Below are 20,517 nucleotides of genomic sequence, written 5' to 3'. Positions count from 1 at the left end.
GCCCGGGAGTCGTTTTCTGCAGGGAGTGACGTTCTCTGCACTAAATTAGGAGGGATGGAAGGAGGGAATTGGTTGTAATTAGAAAAGATTTAAATGACTGAAAATACATTCCTGACTATGTAAATGGAAATTTTCCAATGCTTACAGTATTCCCTTGGGACCGATGGCAAAGGCTGTGCTCAGCCCTGGCTCCTTCTTTGAAGCCTTGATACGTGTTTGAGAGGACGAAGGAAGCAATGAAGGTGATGCAGTCTAGAGGATGGCTGTTCTCCCACCCTCTTTTGATTCTATGAAGCTTGTCTTCTCAGAAGAATTTTGACCTTATTTTGTCGCTTCTTCTGGTTCTCCAATTGGCCAGAAAGAAAATTTATATGAAATTATTGACTCTTAGAGTGAGGGCTATATGTTGTGTGGTCCACCTGGCACTTCCCCAAAGAGACAGCATTCAAGATAGAAAGCCCGCCCTTTAAGGCAAGTGATGCTCTCCTTTTCAGGGCCCTGCGTGTCTCCTCCGGTAGTTCTTCTCTCATCACTTCCTTTTCTAGTTTGTCTTCTTTTCATTATTAGCCACTGGAGTTGACCACCAAATATTTGGTGCGCTGGTTAATAATGCTATTTTTTTTTTTAGAGAAATAGAGTCTTTGTGAACCTTAAAACCTCTTCAGAGAAGAGAAAGAGACCCATCAGGCACATGTAATGACAATCGCCCTCAATAATAATCTCTGAGGAAGGGAATTGGTGCCATATTCCAGGAATACAAGACTCACCCAGTGGCTAGGCCTGCCCTCAGAAGGTTCACAGCCTAGTTAGTAACATTGTTCATTAAAGGGTAATTTAAATGGGAAAAGAAAGTGAGTTGTGTGACAATGGGTCATATGATCTATTTTTTTTTAATAATAACTATATATGGAGGTAAACATGTGCTTTTGCAACTATACATATTCATTCAGTTACATGTACCTGATGCTATTCTAGTCATTGGAAATACAGCTGAGCTATTATTTATGTACGCTTGGAGAAAATGTGTAGACAGCATATATTCAATTTATTATCCTTGGTTACTTGAAGGTTAGAGTAGAATAAAGGAGATATTCAATTTAATTGTTGTTCATCAGTTTTGTTTTAATTAGTTAAAATGAACTCAAATCATATCTATACTTTGAAAAATAATAACGAAGCACTAAAGGAGGATGGGAATTTATATAATGCTGCTGGGTTGTGAGCTAATGGCCACGTGAGTAGCACAGACCATCAACAGGCAGTCTTGGAAAGTAGAACTTGGCCTGGACATGGAGGAAGATCAAGACATTAGAGAATCCAGGAAACAGAACGGGGGGAGGAGGAGATCCTTAAGGAGTAACATTGGAACAAAGGTGTGCAAGAAGCTTCTGGCTGCAGCAGAGGTTTTGTGTAAGAGAGGAGGTGTGTAATATAGGGGACCAAATACAGGCACTTCCACTTCTACTCTGCAACAAAAACACTACGAGACCCTGCAGGTGACTCTATTCCCTGGGCCTGTGAGACTGGGGGGATTGGAGAACAGTTCTAATGTTTCCTCACATTGGAGAAGTCTGTGGTCTTAAGAAACCAGAGACAGATGTAATAAAGGCCAGAAATGGAATGCCTTAAAGGTGAGGATAAAGAATTTGCATGTAACCTAAAGCAGTGAGGAGTATCAAAGAATATGAGAATCTGTACCATGTGTAACTGTGAAAAGCAGTATTTCAAAAAAAAAGTAGATGGGCCGTGATAGACAAGATGACTGTCAAAGTGGTAGTAGTAGGAAGAGATGGAGGATGGGTGGGAGAGAGAGAATTTAGAGGAAGGCCTGCAGGTGAGTTAAAAGTCTGCTGCACAGTGATGAACTGTAATGTTCATCAACAAAAAAAATCTTGAGCCCATAATGAGGAGGTAATATGATAATATAGGGAAGGCCTTCTGCACAAAAGAATACAAGCTAATGACCTGAGAAAAAATAGAGAATTAGAAAATTACTATTTTTCAACCCTCTATGAAATAAGCACGTCAGGCAAGTATAGTCAGTAGGTATAAAAAAATTTTAAATGAACATTTTTGGGGGGTAAAAGGATATTCACACAGTCTCAAAAATCACCCCACAGATTGGTAGTTACAAAGGTGCCATTCTAAAGGTGCCTTTAGAATTGGAGAGATTTGGTGGTCCTTAATCAAGAAACCAAACTTAGTATCACCAATAGGAGACAACCTCACATTTTGGCCCTCCTCCTAATGTGATGCAGTAAGAAGTACACAGTGTTATTCCCCGGATTTTGCTGAAAATGTTAGACCTGATTCTGATTAGGAAGAAACAATTAGACAAATCCAGATGCAGAATGTGGAACAGTCTATAAACATTTGGCCTGAACTCTTCAAAAAAAAAAAAAGAAGAAGAAGAAGGAGGAGGGGGAGAAGGAGAAGAAGAAGAAAAAAGTCAATTTTATTTAAAAAAAAGATAAGGTAGTTTTTAAGATTAATAATAACAACCAAATAGGAGTAAGCCTTGATTCAATACTGGATTGAACAAAAAAAACCTATGAAAGACATTTTGAGGTCAATTAAAGAAGTCTCAGTAGGAATACTGGATGGTATAGAATTATTGTTAGCTTTTTTTGGTATAATAATGGCAATGTGCTTATATAGGAAATGTATAGATAGACAGATAAGTAGACAGACAGACAGACAGATCCATGTTGTCAGAGAAAGAGAGTAGAAGCCTGGGAGGGAGGATAAAGGTGCCATATACCAGCAACTACTGAATCTTAGTAAAATGTTATGGATGTTCATTGCACTATTCTTTCAATTCTTCTGTTGTTTGACAGTTTTCAAAATAAATAGTTAAATGGGGGGGGCATCTGTTGTAATAGCCTACATTAAGACTTAGGGGTAGGGTAATGAATTAGGTAAGAAAGAACAAAAGCAAAACATGTTTTCAAGGGAAAATAGATTAATAAATATAATTGCTCAACAATACTGGTAAATACATCTTGATTTTCAGAATTTGTGTCTGTTTGGATCTCCTCCCCTTGATTTAATAGATGAAACTATTAAAAGAGAGGATTTTAGTACTTGACACAATTTTCTTGAACTCAGAAAACCTGGTTCCTGGCAGGTTTTGGGCCATGAGATGATGACCTTATTTTTAGGTGAGGAATAAGTAAGAGAAATGCTAAAATGTAATTATGAACATAGTCAGATGTCATGAGACACGTGAGCCCAAACACAAACGAATGTCGTTTTCCTGAGGAGCTATGGTGAAACAAACGTCAGGTCAGTCCTGCATGCAGCAGCCAGAGTTTGAGTTTTGAATTAGTGTATTTTGACCTCCTTAGTACTTTATTTAGCACCTTAGTCTTATCCAAGCCTTTCAGATTCTTTAGGAATGGACCATTTGACAGGTATGTCTCTAGAGACAGCCTTTTACTTTCTTTAAAGTTGATTTTAATGCCTACGAAGAACACCAACTATGTAGGAAAGGAAAAAGAACCAAGAATCTTTTTCACCTATACTATAATCTCATTAAGGCTCATTTGTAATTAGCATATTTATGTGAAAAATAATGTTGGTCCAATACTTTTTATTGCAGGTGCTATCATATTTTTTGGCAGGATGGTTTTTCACTGTGTATAACTATGTCACAGTTTGCAGGACGTTTAATATGCCCCAGCTTGCACAATTAATGCTAATACTGATCCCAAAATCTGACATTTTAAGAACAAAAAAATTTCTACCCCTTCCCCACATTTCTATACCAGGTTGGGAACTTATCTTAGACTTTAAGTTGCTGAAGGCAGAGCCATTACTTTCTTCACCAAGTTATCCCCAAAACTTAGTCTAAAGGCTGCCACAAAGAAGATACTCAGTAAATATCTATTAAATTAACCTATGTAGTGTTTAAAAATTTGACTATTCAAATTTACTCAGTTGTTCTATAAATATCACTGTAGTTTTAGTTTATTTTAGCAGCGCTTTTTGTTTTTTATTGTCCAAGTAACACAAACCCTGAACTCAATAGTTAAAACTTCTTATATACCTTTGAAATTTGTCGTGGCAATACATGTTAATTTGAAAGTTATTCAGATACTACTACAGCCTGTAAAATATAATACAACCCCTTCTCTCCAGCGTTTCTCACCCACCATGGCCTCACCACCACAGCCCTTTGAAACTGCCATTAGCATTTAACATTGGGTTGTTTAAACTTTCGAGCACTCTCTATCAGATTGTATACCCCTTTTTAAACAATCAGGGTTATATATACATACAGTTTTGCAACATGTTTTTTCTTTAATTTAACAATATATCATTGATATTTTTCAGTATCAGAATATTAGACACGTATGCCATTGCTTTTATGGCTACATAGCATTTCATTGTATGGATATTTAATAATTCATTTAATCAATTTCCTATTGATGGTGTTTTTAACAGGTTATTAAATTTAGTGATAGTTTAATTTTAGAAACCATAGAAAATGAAGTTTAAAAAAAAATAGGACTTCCAGCCAAGATGGAGGCATAGATAGACACATTTTGCCCCCTCTCACAACCAAAAGAAGGACAACAACAAATTTAAAAACAAAAAATAATGAGAACTGCCAGGAAAGCAAACTGTATGGAAGTCTGACAACAAAGCAGTTAAAGGAGAATCATTCATCCAGACTGGCAGAAGGAGTGGAGATGGACAGCTGGGTTGGAGAGGACCCATGGCAAGGCGGTGGCTAGAGGACTGGGCAGCCCAACACTCATGTGAGGATAAACCAGGAGGAACAACAGGGGAGCGAGACAGACCATGCAACCCAGGGTTCCAGCACAGAAAAAGAAAGCCTTGAAACCTCTGACTGAAAAAATCTGTGGGGGTTGCAGCAGTAGGAGAAACTCCCAGCCTCACAGGAGAGTTCGTTGGAGAGACCCACAGGGTCCTAGAATGTACACAAACCCACTTACCTGGGAATCAGCATGAGAAGGGACCAATTTGCTTGTGGGTAGCAGAGGAAGTGACTGCAAGTGGGCAGAGAGCTGAATAAGTGGCATTGTCCCCTCCCTGACCCATCTCCCACATACAGCACCACAATGTAGTGACAAGGGTTGCCCACCCTGGCAAATAACTAAGGCTCCATCCCTTACCACATAACAGGAGTGCTCAAAGAAATATGGTCCAAAGGAAAGAACAGATCAAAACTCCAGAAAAAGAACTAAGCAATGAAAAGACAGCCAACATGTCAGATGCAGAGTTCAAATCACTGGTAATCAGGATACTCACAGAAATGGTTGAGTATAGTCACAAAATAGAGGAAAAAGTGAAGGCTATGCAAAGTGAAATAAAGAAAAATATACAGGGAACCAACAGTGAAGAGAAGGAAACTGGAACTCAAATCAATGATTTGGAGCAGAAGGAAAAAATAAACATCTAACTGGAACAGAATGAAGAAACAAGGATTTGAAAAAATGAGGAGAGGCTTAGGAACCTCCAGGACAACTTTAAATGTCCCAATATCCAAATGGTAGGGGTACCAGAAGGAGAAGAGGAAGAGCAAGAAATTGAAAACTTATTTGAAAAAATAATGAAGAACTTCTCCAATCTGACAAAGGAAATAGACTTCCAGGAAGTCCAGGAAGCCCAGAGAGTCCCAAAGAAGTTGGACCCAAGGAGCACACACCAAGGCATGTCATAATTACATTACCCAACATTAAAGATACGGGGAGAATCTTAAAAGCAGCAAGACAAAAGGAGACAGTATGTACAAAGGAGTTCCCATAAGACTGTCAGCTGATTTCTCAAAAGAAACCTTGCAGACAAGAAGGGGCTGGAAAGAAGTATTCCAAGTCATGAAAGGCAAGGACCTACATCCAAGATTACTCTATCCTGCAAAGCTATCATTTAGAGTGGGAGGGCAGATAAAGTGCTTCCCAGATAAGGTCAAGTTAAAGAAGTTCATCATCACCAAGCCTTTATTATATGAAATGTTAAAAGGACTTCTCTGAGAAAAAGAAGATGATAAAAAATATGAACAGTAAAAGGACAACAAACTCACAACTATCAACAACTGAACATAAAAAAACACAAAAACAAACTAAGCAAACAACTAGAACAGGAACGAATCACAGAAATGGAGATCACATGGAGGGTTATCAGTGGGTAGGGGGAGGAGAGTGAAATGGGGAGAAACATACAGGGAATAAGAAGCATAAATGGTAGGTAGAAAGTAGACAGGGGGAGGGTAAGAATGGTATAGGAAATAGAGAATCCAAAGAACTTTTATGTATGACCCATGGACATGAGCTAAAGCATGGAGGGGGCGGGGATCCTGGTGGGGGATGCAGGGCAGAGGGGAATAAAGGAAAGGAGGTGAAAAAAATGAGACAACTGCACAATCAATAAAATATATTTAAAAAACTAAAAAATAATAAAAATAAATAAATGAGTGTTCGCAGTCAGTCGACTGATTTCAAAAAGGATAGCATGCTGAGCAAACTCAGAAGGTTGCTTTGATTACCACCAACCATCAAGGAAAGACCTCAGCTTTAAATATGACCCTAACCTAAAGGAATCTGTCAGTCTGATACAACACCTCGTGCCAGAGTAGAAGGTGAGGTGACAAGCCGATCTTTGAGAACAGGATTTAAGTCTCATCCCCTAGAGTTTGATCCTTTGCCTGAGCAGTCTTGGGATTTGAGTGAGTTAATCCTTAACAACAGAGTTTCAGAAGGCACTGAGACATGGAATGGGGGCTTCAAAGATATCTCCACCATGATGCCCAGAGAGACATTTGCATCAACAGTCCCATGCACAAAGTACAATGTGGTGAATAGAACCCTGGAATGAAGAGACTGAATCTGTCATTGGTTTTATGGGTCACTGTTTTCACTTTAATTTATTCTCTTTCAAAGTACAAGCCATTCTTCCAAGTCCTAAGTGGCAATAGAGCCCCAAAGGGACAGAGAGTTTTTATGCCAGCAAAGTTACAGCACAATCTGAGACAGAAATCAAGTATAGCATGAATGAAGGGTCAGCAGGATTGCATAGAACAAGGAGCTACTTCGGCATAAGAGGTGCCCATATCTGACTGATCAGCTCTCATTAGAGAGCATTTTAAAAGTGAAGATTCTTGAGCCCACCTGTTATGGGAGAAACTCCCAGAAACTCGGTTCTTCTTGCTGATGCAGTAAAGAATACACATCAGCGAGCCTACTAACGTGCAAGGAAAGTTTATTAGTGCTAAGTTCTAATGGAAGAGCAAAAGTAAGAGTTGCAAAAGTAGGGTGGCCAGAGGCTGGGTGGCCAGAGGCCCTGGCCAGAGGCTGGCTGTAGGGCCACCCCCACCATGCGGCAAGAAAGGGCCAAGAGGACCAAGAGAGTGAGACCTTTGTTCTGAGGACTTATAAGTTGATGGGATGGGCTTGAGGGAGTTACATACTGATTGATGGGTAATGGTGGTGCCGGCTTCCCCCCTGGGGAGATGTGACTACCCAAACATAAGTATGGAGGGGAGGTCTGTTAGCCAAAATCCTTATCTTGCTCCAGACTCTATTTGTTCATTTTGCACACATGACAGAGGCAGGCAATTAACCAAAATTGTTTTAGGGGATTTTCTTTGGGCACCATACACCCCCTCCCCCGCTTCTATGCCTTGGAATGAATACACAGTCTCAAGGTTTTCCTTTACCCAGCTAGTGGAGATGATGCACACAGACTTTCAAGGTCTCACCCCCTGCACTATCGTAGTTTACTTGTGTTGTTTGAAATGCCTGGTAGTGTTATCAAACCAGGCTGAGGACTACTGGGTCACCAGGTGAGGCATGTCCTCCTTTGCTTTTAGCCTCCTGTATTAAGTTCTTGTTCGATTGCAATAGTGAGGGCCCTGCCTTTATTTCCCCTGTGGCTGCTCATTCGTAGCTGCTACCTAAGTGCTAAAAGGTATTGCCTGGCAACCGGGATGCTAGTCCCTAGCCAGCAGCAGCAACACAGTCTCAGAGCTCTTCCTATGCTGTCTCCTGCAACACACTCTCAAAGATTCTGATCCACTGAGTTCAGTTTAGTCAACCATCCTCTAGCTACATGACAAGTTCTCTCTGAAAAGGCCTCTGATCAGTACCTTGCTCTTAATAAATATGCAATAAAGAATTGTTAAATAAATGTTAATCATTTAAATAAAATTATATGATCTAACAGTCAGAAGCATTCATTAATTTAAGAAATATTAAGTATCTACATAATGTTCCAGGTATCATAGGTTTAGAGGTAAGAGGGGCAAAAAAATCCCTACCCACAGGGAGCATTTCTTGGGGTGGGTGAGATAATAAACGAGCAAAACATCAGGTAGGCCTAAGTTCTATAAGAAAATAAAACAGGATGTTAAAGATAGGCTGGAAAACTATTTATTTATTTTACTTTTATCTTAAGATCTTTCAAATATTATATTTATCTAGGTATACCTTTTAAAATTAAGTTTATGGGGGTGACATTGGTTCATAAGGTTATATAGGTTTCAAGTGTACAAGTCTACAACACATCATCTGTACGTTGCCCAGTGTGCTCACAACCCGAAGTCTAGTCTCCTTCCATCCCCATATATTTGGCCCCCTTTACCCTCTTCAACCTCCCACTCTTCTTTTATAAATACATGCATGAAATGACTGTTCTTCCTCAGGACCATTTGATTAGCTTCTTGAGGACAGTGGTAAATATAAAGGCTATGCCCATGAGGGGGAACTGACTGGACAGAAAACATCCGGTTCATTTTCATACAACTGCTGATGCTGATGATGATGTGGACAATGATGATAACTTGTTATAAGATGAATCATCTGGGATGAGTGCTAACATGGATAAGGTATCAGAGCAACAGGAGTAAACAGAAACTATCCAGAGTAAATGAGGGGTATGTACGGTTGCTCTCTGTTTGTAGTAATAGTATTTTTCCCTTAGCCTATTGTTATATTGAATGTACTAATTAAGTACATGTAAAGAATTCTTGTTGTTTAAGGGTTAATCATTCTGAAGTATAATGGCTGTGATTTTATTTTAACTTCTATATTAACTGTAAATACATTCTATTAGGATTCCAATTTACATATATGTAGGGCATGATCTTAGAGTAATATTTTGTATTAGGTTGATAAAACTGAGATACACAGCTCAGAGAACTGAAAACAACTGTTCTGAAAGAAAGAACTGCCGGTAATGCACTGCTTTGCCACCTTTGATAGAAGTTTGTTGCTTCTTTTTCTTCAATCTTGAAAGGGATAATTGGAGGGTTTTTTTCCTTTTTATTGAATTTATTGGGGTGATACTAGTCAACAAAATTATACAGGTTTCAGGTGCACAATTCCATAACACATCATCTGTACCATGTATTGTGTGTTCACCACCCCAACTCACGTCCCCTTCCATCACCTTTTATCCCCACTATACCCTCTTCCACCATCTCCCACCCCCTTTTCCCAGTAATCCCACTCATGGGCACAAACAACTGTGGAAAGCTACTTTAAACTGGGTAGCCAGCAAAGAGCTCTCTGAGGAATTGGCCTTTAGTCTGAGACTTTTGAAAAACAAGGGATCAGATGTGAGAAGATCTAAGGAAGAGCTACAGTCAGAAAGACAGCTGCTACAAGTGCCCCAGGGCTAGAGGAAGTTGAATGTAGGTGGCGCAGAATGAAGCCCTTGTAGCTGTAGAACTGTAAAGGAGGTGGGAGCTGAATGAGGTAAAATCAGAAGGACAAGTTGAGGTTATGGTGAGTTGTTTGGATTTTATTCAAAGTACAACAACAAGCCAAAACATTTAGCAAAAAAGAGACATGATCTGATATATACTCTGAAAAGATCATTCTGGCTCTTGGGTCAAAAGTGGATAGAGGAGGGTAGGGGAACCAGAGTGACCACAGAGAGCTCAAGAAAGAAGCTGTGGCGTGTCCCTGGAGGGGTGGTGGCGCGGCCGAGGGGGACAGGCATGGAGCTGGAGGGAAGTGGATGGAACTGAAATGTGGTTAGGAGCTGGAGCACATGACATGCCTATGGATTACAAGGGGAGGTGGGAGGGAAAGGGAATTAAGGTCAGCACGTAGATGCTGGTTTGAGCACTTAATGTTGGTACCAATATTTGCTGAAAGTGGAAAAGTTATCCAGAAACAAGGATGGAAGAAAATTACGAGCTTGCTTTTCAGCATGATGAGTTTGAAAAATCTTAGACATCCAACTGGAGAGTCAGGTAAGCTGATAGAATTAGAAATCTAGAGTCGAGAGAAAAATCAGAGCTCAAGATACTAAGACTGTCTTATATTTGTATAACACATATAAGGAAGGTTTCAACTATTTTTACTTACATATTCTTATAAGATAGTTACCTGATTATGCAAAATGCATGAATCCTGAAAGTTATTTACTATGTTTTGGCCAGCAGTAAGTAGGTTTGGATAGCCAAATTATATCTTATCATTTTTAGTTAAAGACTCTAAAATGACCAGCCCTCTCTAAACACCCTGGTAAACGCAAACATTTTTAAAGGGTTTTATTTTTTTAATATAAGCCCATTTTCACATCAGCAAACCATATGTAAAAGGGATGCTAATTGTAACTGCTAAGGCATGTACATATTCAGTATCAGTTTCTCATTTTGCCTCTACTCCAGGATTCTGGTCTTGAGCTCTCATGCAGCAACTGGCAGAAGTGTTATCACTCTTCACCAAGTGTAACAGCCTCCAGGAGGAGAGGGAACTTAATTAGAAATTTCCACTTCAAATACAATTTCTAGTTCATTCACTCTGAGATGTGCTAGAGGGTATTTAAAAGTTTAATGCTGAATGAACTGTTTGTTTTTCTCAAGTTGTCAACAAAATACAGATTGCATATGGAATCTATTTGTTTATTAGGCAGAGGAAGGGACCTCAGAGACTTAGCATGAGGCTCTCCTTCCAGATGAAGAAGCTGAGGCCCAGAGAGGTAAAGGGACCGTCCAAAGTGAGATAAAGCATACCCAGAGGGGACAGAAACTCTGGACTCCTGACTGCTAGGACAGGGCTTTCCAGGGCACCACGCTCCCTCTTGCAATGTTCGTGCCCCGAGCACTTCCCCTGGGTCTGCTGAGTCTTTCCTGAGATAACTTTATACCTGCCCAGATGGTCCTTTGGGTATGTCAGGGGAGGGGTCAATAACAGCTAATACTATATGTCCTTCTATATACCAGGCCCTATTGTAAATGTGTTACATGCATTAACTAATCTAACCTTACAGTAACTCTGTGAAGGGGGTTCTCTTACTATCCCCATTTCATACAAGACTCTTCTACATCTGGGTCTAGTCAGATCATGGACTCACCTTAGAAACACCAAGACTAAAATGATTATTAATGTGAACTATTTTTCTAAGCTCCAGACAGATATTTTCCAACTACCTACAAGATGTCCAGTAGACACAGCAAATTCTATGTCTTAAAATGAATTATCCTTTACTCCAAACCCACTTTGCACCCTGTGTTCTTATCTTGATCATGTTCTCATCTTGATTAAAGGTATCATCGTCCCTCTAATCACCCTTCTCATCTCTCATCTTCCATTCATTCAGCACTATACATATTATTTAAACTCTCTTTTGTTCCCAGAGGTATCTGAGGAGAATAGCTCTATGGAACCTCCTTCTGTGCTCTCTCAAGTCTGTGCCCATTTCCCATTGTAAATTCCATTCTCATTTTTCTAGTTCAGGTCTTCATCATCTACCACTTGGAATATTGCAATAGTCTCCCATCTGATTATTCAATTCTTGATCACTTAGTACTTCAACCCCAACATTTCATTGTTGCCCTAGTTACCCCCCAACACAAATCAAATTGTGTTCAATGCTTCTGTAAAGCCCTCCCCCAACCGCTTATTTATAAAACTTCTTTTTTAAAGATTTTATTTATTTGTTGAGAGAGACAGAGAGACAAGGGAGAAAGAAAGAGAGAAACACATCAATATGAGAGAAAAACATTGACCAGTTGCCTGTATCACTCACCCTGACCAGAGACTAAACCTGCAACCCAGGCATGTGCCCTGTTGGGAATTCAAACCAGCCACCCTTCTCCTTGCATGACGACACCCAGCCAACTGAGCCATACAGGCCAGGGCTGACAAAACTTAACTTGGCATTCAAGGTCCACTTGTGTGGGTACCATGTCTCTTCTCTCTCTCTCCATGCTCTATACCAACCCCCCCAGCCTGCTCACCATTCAGGATTAAATGGGATATTTATAGTTTCCTTGCCTTTACACAAATATGTGATAAGGATCAGTTAATACTTGAGAATGCTTCTATTACATTTGTTTGCTTATGTTTCACCTTGGTTGGTAGGAAATGTGAGGTGGGAAAACATCTTTCTAACTGTAAAACACTTTGAGATGTTATTTTTAAACCATGGAAATCATTGAATCTGGAATCACAGGGACCCTAGAGATGGGGAGACCCAGCAGCTTCTGTTTCCCACAGCAGGGTATCCACTGACCTGAGTCAGTTAGTGGCCGAGTTAGCAACTGACCCGAATTTCCACCTCGCTACATCACATCACTTCAGGAAAGTGGAAATAGATTTTTTTCCTCATGAGAAAAGATGGAGCCTTCTACATTTATTCAATTCACTGGTAATATACCTGCTGATCTTACTATCTCTAGTCTCTCTGAATCAAGGAGAAATTGTTTGATTCTGCCCCACTTCCTTCCCTGCTGTCCCCCAGCCACTTGCCAACCAGACCCCCAACAGTGAAATAATTTGCTTGAAACGGTCCTTTGTGTTCTGTACCGGACTTCTTTTAATTGAAATCTAGTGCCAATTATCTAGCCCTTTCCCACTGGGTCACCCCTTTGTCTTTTTCCACAGTTAATAATTCTGTTAAACTTGTATTTTTTAGCTACTCTTAACTATTCCAAGACAATCTTATACCTAATCTATTCCTTAATTTTATTATTGCTAAAAACAAAAGGCCATTCTGAAGTCTGGGTTTCATAGATAATGGATATGCTATAATACAAATAGCTCCCACTGACTGAGTACATACTCAATGTGCCAAGTATTATGTTAAGTACTTTGTATTATCTCTAATTATCCAAACAACAACCCGACAAAATTAAGGTTAATATCTTTTGTTGCATATGAGAAAACTGAAGGTCAAAGGAGCTAAGTAACTCACCCAAGTTCCCAAGGTCATAGAGTTGGTAAATAAGGAGACCAAGATTTGAATCCTATCTTTTGCAAGTCTAAACCCAGTGGTCTTCCCACGGCACTGTTTCCACAGCAGATGGATGACATGAGCTGGAAAGGAAAACCTCGGCAGCCACAATCAGTAATGCTGCCCCCTGAGCAGAATCTCCAAAGGAACAAATTCAACTTGGGAGGCTCTTACTAGGGCTGGCAATAGCACAGGGCTCCTGCATATTCTCTGTGTTTTCCCTAGCTGTAAGCAGTAATGCTAAAATAATGTTTCTCAATTCTAAGCTGAGGAATGGTTATCCATTGCGATCACAATAAACTCCAAATTTACTAAAATGTCTTATCATTCCCATACCACCAAATCCTTGAGATACAGTAATGTGTCATAGTTAGGAAGGCAGACTCCTCAACCAGACTGTGTAGGTCCAGTTCCAGGCTGTATCATTTTAGCAGTGAAACCCTGGGCAGGTTATCTAATCTGTCTGTGACCCAGTGGATTTCTCAATTATTGGGCATTTTTATGTATTCTTACATCATAGAGCTTTCATGAGGGTTAAGGGAATTGGTATATAGAAAATGCTTAGAACTGTGCCTGCCACAGAGTTAAGTACACACTGCTTAGTGATCAGCATCACCTCCATCATCATCACCATCATCACCTTCATTTCTCTTACTTCATCTCTCACCTCTTTCCCACTTTCTTTTCTTTCTTCTACCCATCAGTAACGACTTTCTTTTCTTCAGATGTGCCATACTCTGACCTCCATACTGCCTTATCTGCCTCCCTGTCTGCCTGGAATACCCTTGCTATTCCTCTGCCCTTCCCTCTCTCCACGGCCCTTCCTGGGTACCTTATTCAGATCTTGTTTCTAATGTCACTTCTTCCAGAAAGCCTTCTAATACTTCCTCATACCTCAGAAGGAGCCCCTCCTCTGTGTCCCAGAGCATTCTGACCTGTTCTTGTCATAGCACTTACCACCAGGTACTTAATTTTCCATTTACCCATCATTGTCTCCTACTGAATAGTCAATTGCTCGACAATGGCTATGTGTCACTCTGGTTCTCTTAAATTGGAAAAGGAAATGACTAAAATGGATATTTTAAAGAAATGAAATTTGTACCAACACTGTGTTTAGCTCTAGATACTTCAGTAGGAACCCGTTAAAGGAAAATCATTGTAGTGAATAACTGTGTTGCCATAAATGACCTCATATACATGCAAGCAGAGGCAAATTGTCACTTGGTGAGAATTATATGAAGGGGCGGAAAAGGGAGTGAGGCCATTTAACTCAGGGTCACATAAAGTTTAGATGACCACTGGCCTGGAATGATGTAGTGCAAATACCTTTTTCATTCATTCACTTGTCTGTTCATTCACCTCTTTAGTTCTTATGCACCTGCCATTTGCCAGGCCCGATGCTAGGGACACAAGTTCCATTAAGACCAGCTCCTTCCTTTAGGAGTTCACAAATAAGTACATTCCACAAGTCTGTTCAGACTGAATCTTTAAGGACTAGGAGAATTTTTCCAGGTGAGGAAGGGGTGTAAAATTATGTTCTAGATAAGGAAAGTAGCCTGGCAAGTATGCCCAAATGCCTGAACCAGAGAAATGAAAAAGTTCAACATGGTTGGGGGTGGTGGGGAGGGCATATGAATAATGGGGTTGTATTGGCTTAAGGGTATACATTGGTGGCTGCAGATAATCACAAAGACTCTCCTCATTTCTGAAATTCTCTCATTTTGATATTATCCTTTCTATAATACTAAGAAATACTAGAGAGCATAGAGTTATTTATTCAGGGAACTCCTGATCCCCAGGCCAGGGGGCCTAGAGTCTGAACTAGCAAACATAATGCTCATCTTAAAAAAATTTAAAAAGTGAAAACTTGGAAAAAAAAGAGCAGTGATCCCTTCCACCAAGAACGTGCTTTTTTCCGAGGAGCCGCAGTTGTGTGGATGTGGGTAGACTTTTTACACGGGGACAAGTTCTTCCAGCATTTTTACCTGCACGTTCCGAGACAGTCGGGCGCATCGGTCCTTTCAGCAGAACCTGCCTTAGGCACTTAACCTTTCGTGGCTCAGGCACCCCACAACACAAAAAAAATGGCCCAAATGAAAGAACAGCTCAAAGCTCCAGAAAAAATAAAACTAAGCGATAAAGAGATAGCCAACCTATCAGATGCACAGTTCAAAACACTGGTAATCAGGATGCTCACAGAATTGGGTGAATTTGGTCACAAATTAGATGAAAAAATGAAGGCTATGCTGAGTGAAATGAAGGAAAATGTACAGGGAACCAAGAGGGACTGGAAGGAAACTGGGACTCAAATCAACAGTGTGGACCAGAAGGAAGAAAGAAACATTCAACTAGAAAAGAATGAAGAAACAAGAATTCAAAAAAAATGAGAAGAGGCTTAGGAACCTCCAGGACATCTTTAAACATTCCAACATCCTCATCATAGGGGTACCAGAAGGAGACGAGGAAGAGCAACAAATTGAAAACTTATTTGAAAAAATAATGAAGGAGAACTTTCCCAATCTGGCAAAGGAAATAGACTTCCAGGAAGTCCAGGAAGCTCAGAGACTACCAAAGAAGTCGACCCAAGCAGGAACACACCAAGGCACATCATAATGACATTAGCCAAGATTAAAGATAAGGAGAGAATCTTAAAAGCCACAAGAGACAAGGGGACAGTTACCTACAAAGGAGTTCCCATAGGACTGTCAGCTGCTTTCTTAAAAGAAACTTTGCAGGCAAGAAGGGGCAGGAAAGAAGTATTCGAAGTCATGAAAAGCAAGGACCTATATCCAAGATTACTGTATCCAGCAAAGCTTTCATTTAGAATGGAAGGGCAGATTAAGTGCTTCCCAGATAAGGTCAAGTTCAAGGAGTTCATCATCACCAAGCCCTTATTATATGAAATGTTGAAGGGATTTATCTAAGAAAAAGAAGATCAAAAATATGAACAGTAAAAATGACAGCAAACTCACAGTTATTAACAACCACACCTAAAACCAAAACAAAAGAAAACTAAGCAAACAACTAGAACAGGAAAGAATCACAGAAATGGAGATCACATGGAGGGTTATCAGCAGGGGAGTGGGAGGGGAAGAGAGGGGAGAAAGGTACAGAGAATAAGTAGCATAAATGGTAGGTGGAAAATAGACGGGGGGAGGGTAAGAATAGTGTAGGAAATGTAGAAGCCAAAGAACTTATATTCATGACCCATGGACATGAACTATAGGGGGGGGAATGTAGGAGGGAGGGGTGTGCAGGGCAGAGGGGAATAGAGGGGGGAAAATGGGACAACTAATAGCATAATCAATAAAATATATTATTAAAAAAAAAGTTTAACTCTGAACATGGTACACCATTCATTCCCCTTCACATCAGCATCTGGGGAAAAAAGAAAACACAACTTATAACCACTTGAATTAACTAGAAGTCCTAAACTTCCTATCCATTACTATCTTGGTTGTGAAAAGAATGTCATAACAAATGGAATTTAATGATTTCTATGATCTGAGCACAGTTGTATACATAAGGAGATGGCAATAGATGGGATTTTTCTAGTCTCCCCAAGCCTTCTGCTTCAGCTCTACATGATCTGATCATCATAAGCTGGGCCATACTGTCTAAACCCAGTTGCTCTGGGCCCACTGCTCAGCTGACCAGAGTGTCACACCCAAGGGTGCGCTGTCAGTCTCAGGGAGCTTGGAAAGCAAACTTCAGAACTGGACTCTTGCGGGCATAGACCCTTAGAATTAGATAGGATATTGAGAGAAGAACAATAGGAAATGGTAGTTATGAACTCAAGAGTTTTATTTAGACTGTTTAAAATTCTTAACCTCTTGCAACTATTTAACCTTGAACAAGTTAGTGATTCCTTCTGAGCTCAGTTTTCTTATTTATAAAATAAAAAAAATAATCCCAGACTTCTGAAGATTAAATGAGAAAATGTATAAATATCACCTATAATATGAGTATGCCTGATAATCAGTGAATGTTCACAATGACTATCACTATTAATCTCAACACTAATTAATGACATCCAATGCCCCATCCATACTTCAAGAAGAGAAAATTCAAACTGAAGCAGAAAAATAGAAATAATAAATAGATGAGGCTATGTCACACCTGGTATTTTAAAATGCCATGTCAATGATGCAAACTATTTTTGAATTCCTCTGAAACTGCTATTTGAGCAAAGACTACTGATAAAAACTCAAACCACAGGGATAGAAATAAGAAGCAAAGTGACCTTAGAAAGTTTGAATGGCTGAAAGAGAACATGTGTGCTAAAACATGGGCTTGGTGATGATGAACTCCTTTAACTTTACTTTATCTGGAAAGTACTTTGTCTGCCCTTCCATTCTAAATGATAGCTTTGCTGGATACAGTAATCTTGGATGTAGGTCCTTGCCTTCATGACTTTGAATACTTCTTTCCAGCCCCTTCTTGCCTGCAAGGTATCTTTTGAGAAATCAGTTGATAGTCTTATGGGAACTCCTTTGTACATAACTGCCTCCTTTTCTCTTGCTGCTTTTAAGATTCTCTCCTTATCTTTAATGTTGGGTAATGTAATTATGACGTGCCTTGGTGTGTGCTCCTTGGGTCCAACTTCTTTGGGACTCTCTGGGCTTCCTGGACTTCTTGGAAGTCTATTTCCTTTGCCAGATTAGGGAAGTTCTCCTTCATTATTTGTTCAAATAAGCTTTCAATTTTTTGTTCTTCCTCTTCTCCTTCTGGCACCCCTATAATTCGGATGTTGGAACATTTAAAGTTGTCCTGGAGGTTCCTAAGCCCCTCCTCATTTTTTCAAATCCTTGTTTCTTCATTCTGTTCCAGTTAGATGTTTATTTTTTCCTGCTGCTCCAAATTGTTGACTTGCATCCAGGTTTCCTTGTTTCACTTTTGGTTCCCTGTATATTTTTCTTTATTTCACTTTGTATGGTCTTCACTTTTTCCTCCATTTTGTGACCATACTCAACCATTTCTGTGAGTATCCTGATTACCAGTGATTTGAACTCTGCATCTGATATGTTGGCTATCTCTTCATCGCTTAGTTCTTTTTCTGGAGTTTTGATATGTTCTTTCACTTGAGCCATATTTTTTTGTCTCAGCGCACCTGTTACATTGTAAGGGGTGGAGTCTTAGACATTTGCCAGGGTGGGGCAACCCAGGTTGCTGAGTTGTGGCACTGTATTTGGGGGAGGGGTCTGAGAGGGAACAATGCCACTTGCTCAGCTCTCGGAGGGCTTTCAGTCACTTCCTCCACTGCCCACAAGCAAATTATGCCCTTCTGGTGCTGATTTTCAGGTGGGTAGGCTCGTGTACATTCTAAGACCCTGTGGGTCTCTCCAACAAACTCTCCTGTGAGGCTGGGAGTTTTTCCCACCGCTACCACAACCCCCATAGGTTTTTACAGCAAGAGGTTTTGAGGTTTTCTTTTCCCATGGTGGAACCCTGGGTTGTGTGATCTGTCTTGCTCCCCATTTATTCCTCCCAGTTTATCAGCGTACATATGTGGGACTGCCCAGTCCTCCAGCTGCCTCCTTGCCACACGTCCTCTCTGCCCAGGCTATCCATCTCTGCCCCTTCTATCAGTCTGAATGAATGTTTCTTCTTTAGTCCTTGGTTGTCAGACTTCCATACAGTTCGATTTTCTGGCAGTTCTGGTTATTTTCTGTTTTAAAATTTGTTGTTGTCCTTCTTTTGGCTGTGCAAGGAGGCAGAGTGTATCTACCTAAACCTCCACCTTGGCCGGAAATCCAGTGTCCATTTTACTCACAACTGTAAACCTACTTTTGTCTACCCCTGTATTTTCAGGGAATTTACCCTTCAGAAACACATTTTTAAGTGTTTGTGGTAGCAAACAGGTGGACAAAACTGTAACCACATCAATAGAGGTAACATTGAAAAAAATGCTGGTACAGCCATACCATGGAATAGGCTCTTATGAAACAAGTAGAATGGTATCAGCTGATATTGAAGATGTCCAACATATATGCTTAAATGAAAAGCCAAACAAAAACAAGTTATAGAATCATATATATAATATGATCTATGCATTTAAATAAAAAGGCAGTAATATATTAAAATACATAGAGAAAGAAGCAAGTCATGTGCCTGTGTGTGCAAACAGTAGATTTCTATAAAGGATGTACAAGAAACTGCTAACAGTAGTCACCATGGGTATGCAGACAGTGAAGGGACCTTTTACTTTTCCTTACATACTTTTCTGAAACGTTAGAATTCATTTACCAAAAGCGTATATTATTTTTAATAAAAAGCTAACTGCTTGACCAGAGAAGAAGTTATCTGGTGCATGACTTGTGCATTCAACTTCCTGTAGGCAAAAGCCTAGATCAAATTACTTCTCCTGTCTCTTCCAGCTCTGAGTCATACTTCCGACTTCAATGCCTGGACAACCTCTGAAATGACGTTCATCCTCCAAGGACTTAACCTGAAGTTGTGTAGTTTATGGGGACAGTTAGAGTCAGAACTCTTTGAGACAGACTCAGGCAGGAGAGAACTGAGGCTCGGACTGGGGACACGACAGTGCCTCAGCTAGTGAGTGGCACTGGCAGGGCAAGCCTAGCTCAGCGCACTCCCCAATGCACTGTGTAGTCAATGCTTTCAGTACAGAATTCACCAGAATAGAAAGCCAGGGAAGAAGCCAAGAAAATTATAGAGGTGAATAAGGAGACTCTAACAAACTGTGAGAGGACCAGGATGTGGAATTGAGGATTACAGGTATTCCAGGCCTCACAGGGAAACAGAGCAGTAACCCCCCGCCCATCCAGTGTCATTGTCTAAGAGGACTCATCAGAGGCCAAATAAGAACCTATACTTTATGTGTAGATAAACTGATCAGTTCCTTTATTCTATTTCTTGGGCTGTGGCCATCTTCTCTGTAAATAAAAAAAAGCAGAATTCTGATGTCATCTGTAAAAACAAGCCTCTGAGCAGGTTAGAAAACTGGACTTAGGCTATGTGCTCAGTGGAAGCAGAAAAGCTTTCTAGGGCTTGTCTTGCTCACCTCTGTTCCCCACCCACCACCCCTCTCCTGGGGCAGACAGGCAGCCCTGTGACTGAAAAGCACTCAGTAATTATATTGTGTTGACTTAGACTGAATTGATTTGAGAAAGACTTTAGCTTTTGCTTCTCATTAAATTTGACTTAAGAATGAATTTTCCCTCTCGGCAGAGTTTTGTGCTTGTTTTTAGATGCTCTGTTTCTCTTTTAGCACGGGCCCCAAAATGGGAGTTAACAGCAGCAACATAAACTCCAGGCATTCTTTACTTCATTTTGTCAGAATTCATG

General features: G+C 40.2%; 1 protein-coding gene across 19 annotated transcripts in view; it reads left to right on the top strand.

The window, feature by feature from the left end:
* The window catches only part of DLG2 (discs large MAGUK scaffold protein 2), a 1,324,826-nt gene that overhangs the window by 989,957 nt on the left and 314,352 nt on the right, over nt 1-20,517 (top strand). The gene's annotated exons all lie outside the window — the stretch shown is intronic.

This window comes from Desmodus rotundus, chromosome 5, assembly GCF_022682495.2.
Source record: "Desmodus rotundus isolate HL8 chromosome 5, HLdesRot8A.1, whole genome shotgun sequence".
Classification (NCBI taxonomy): domain Eukaryota; kingdom Metazoa; phylum Chordata; class Mammalia; order Chiroptera; family Phyllostomidae; genus Desmodus; species Desmodus rotundus.
This window is presented reverse-complemented; position numbering and strand designations above follow the sequence as displayed.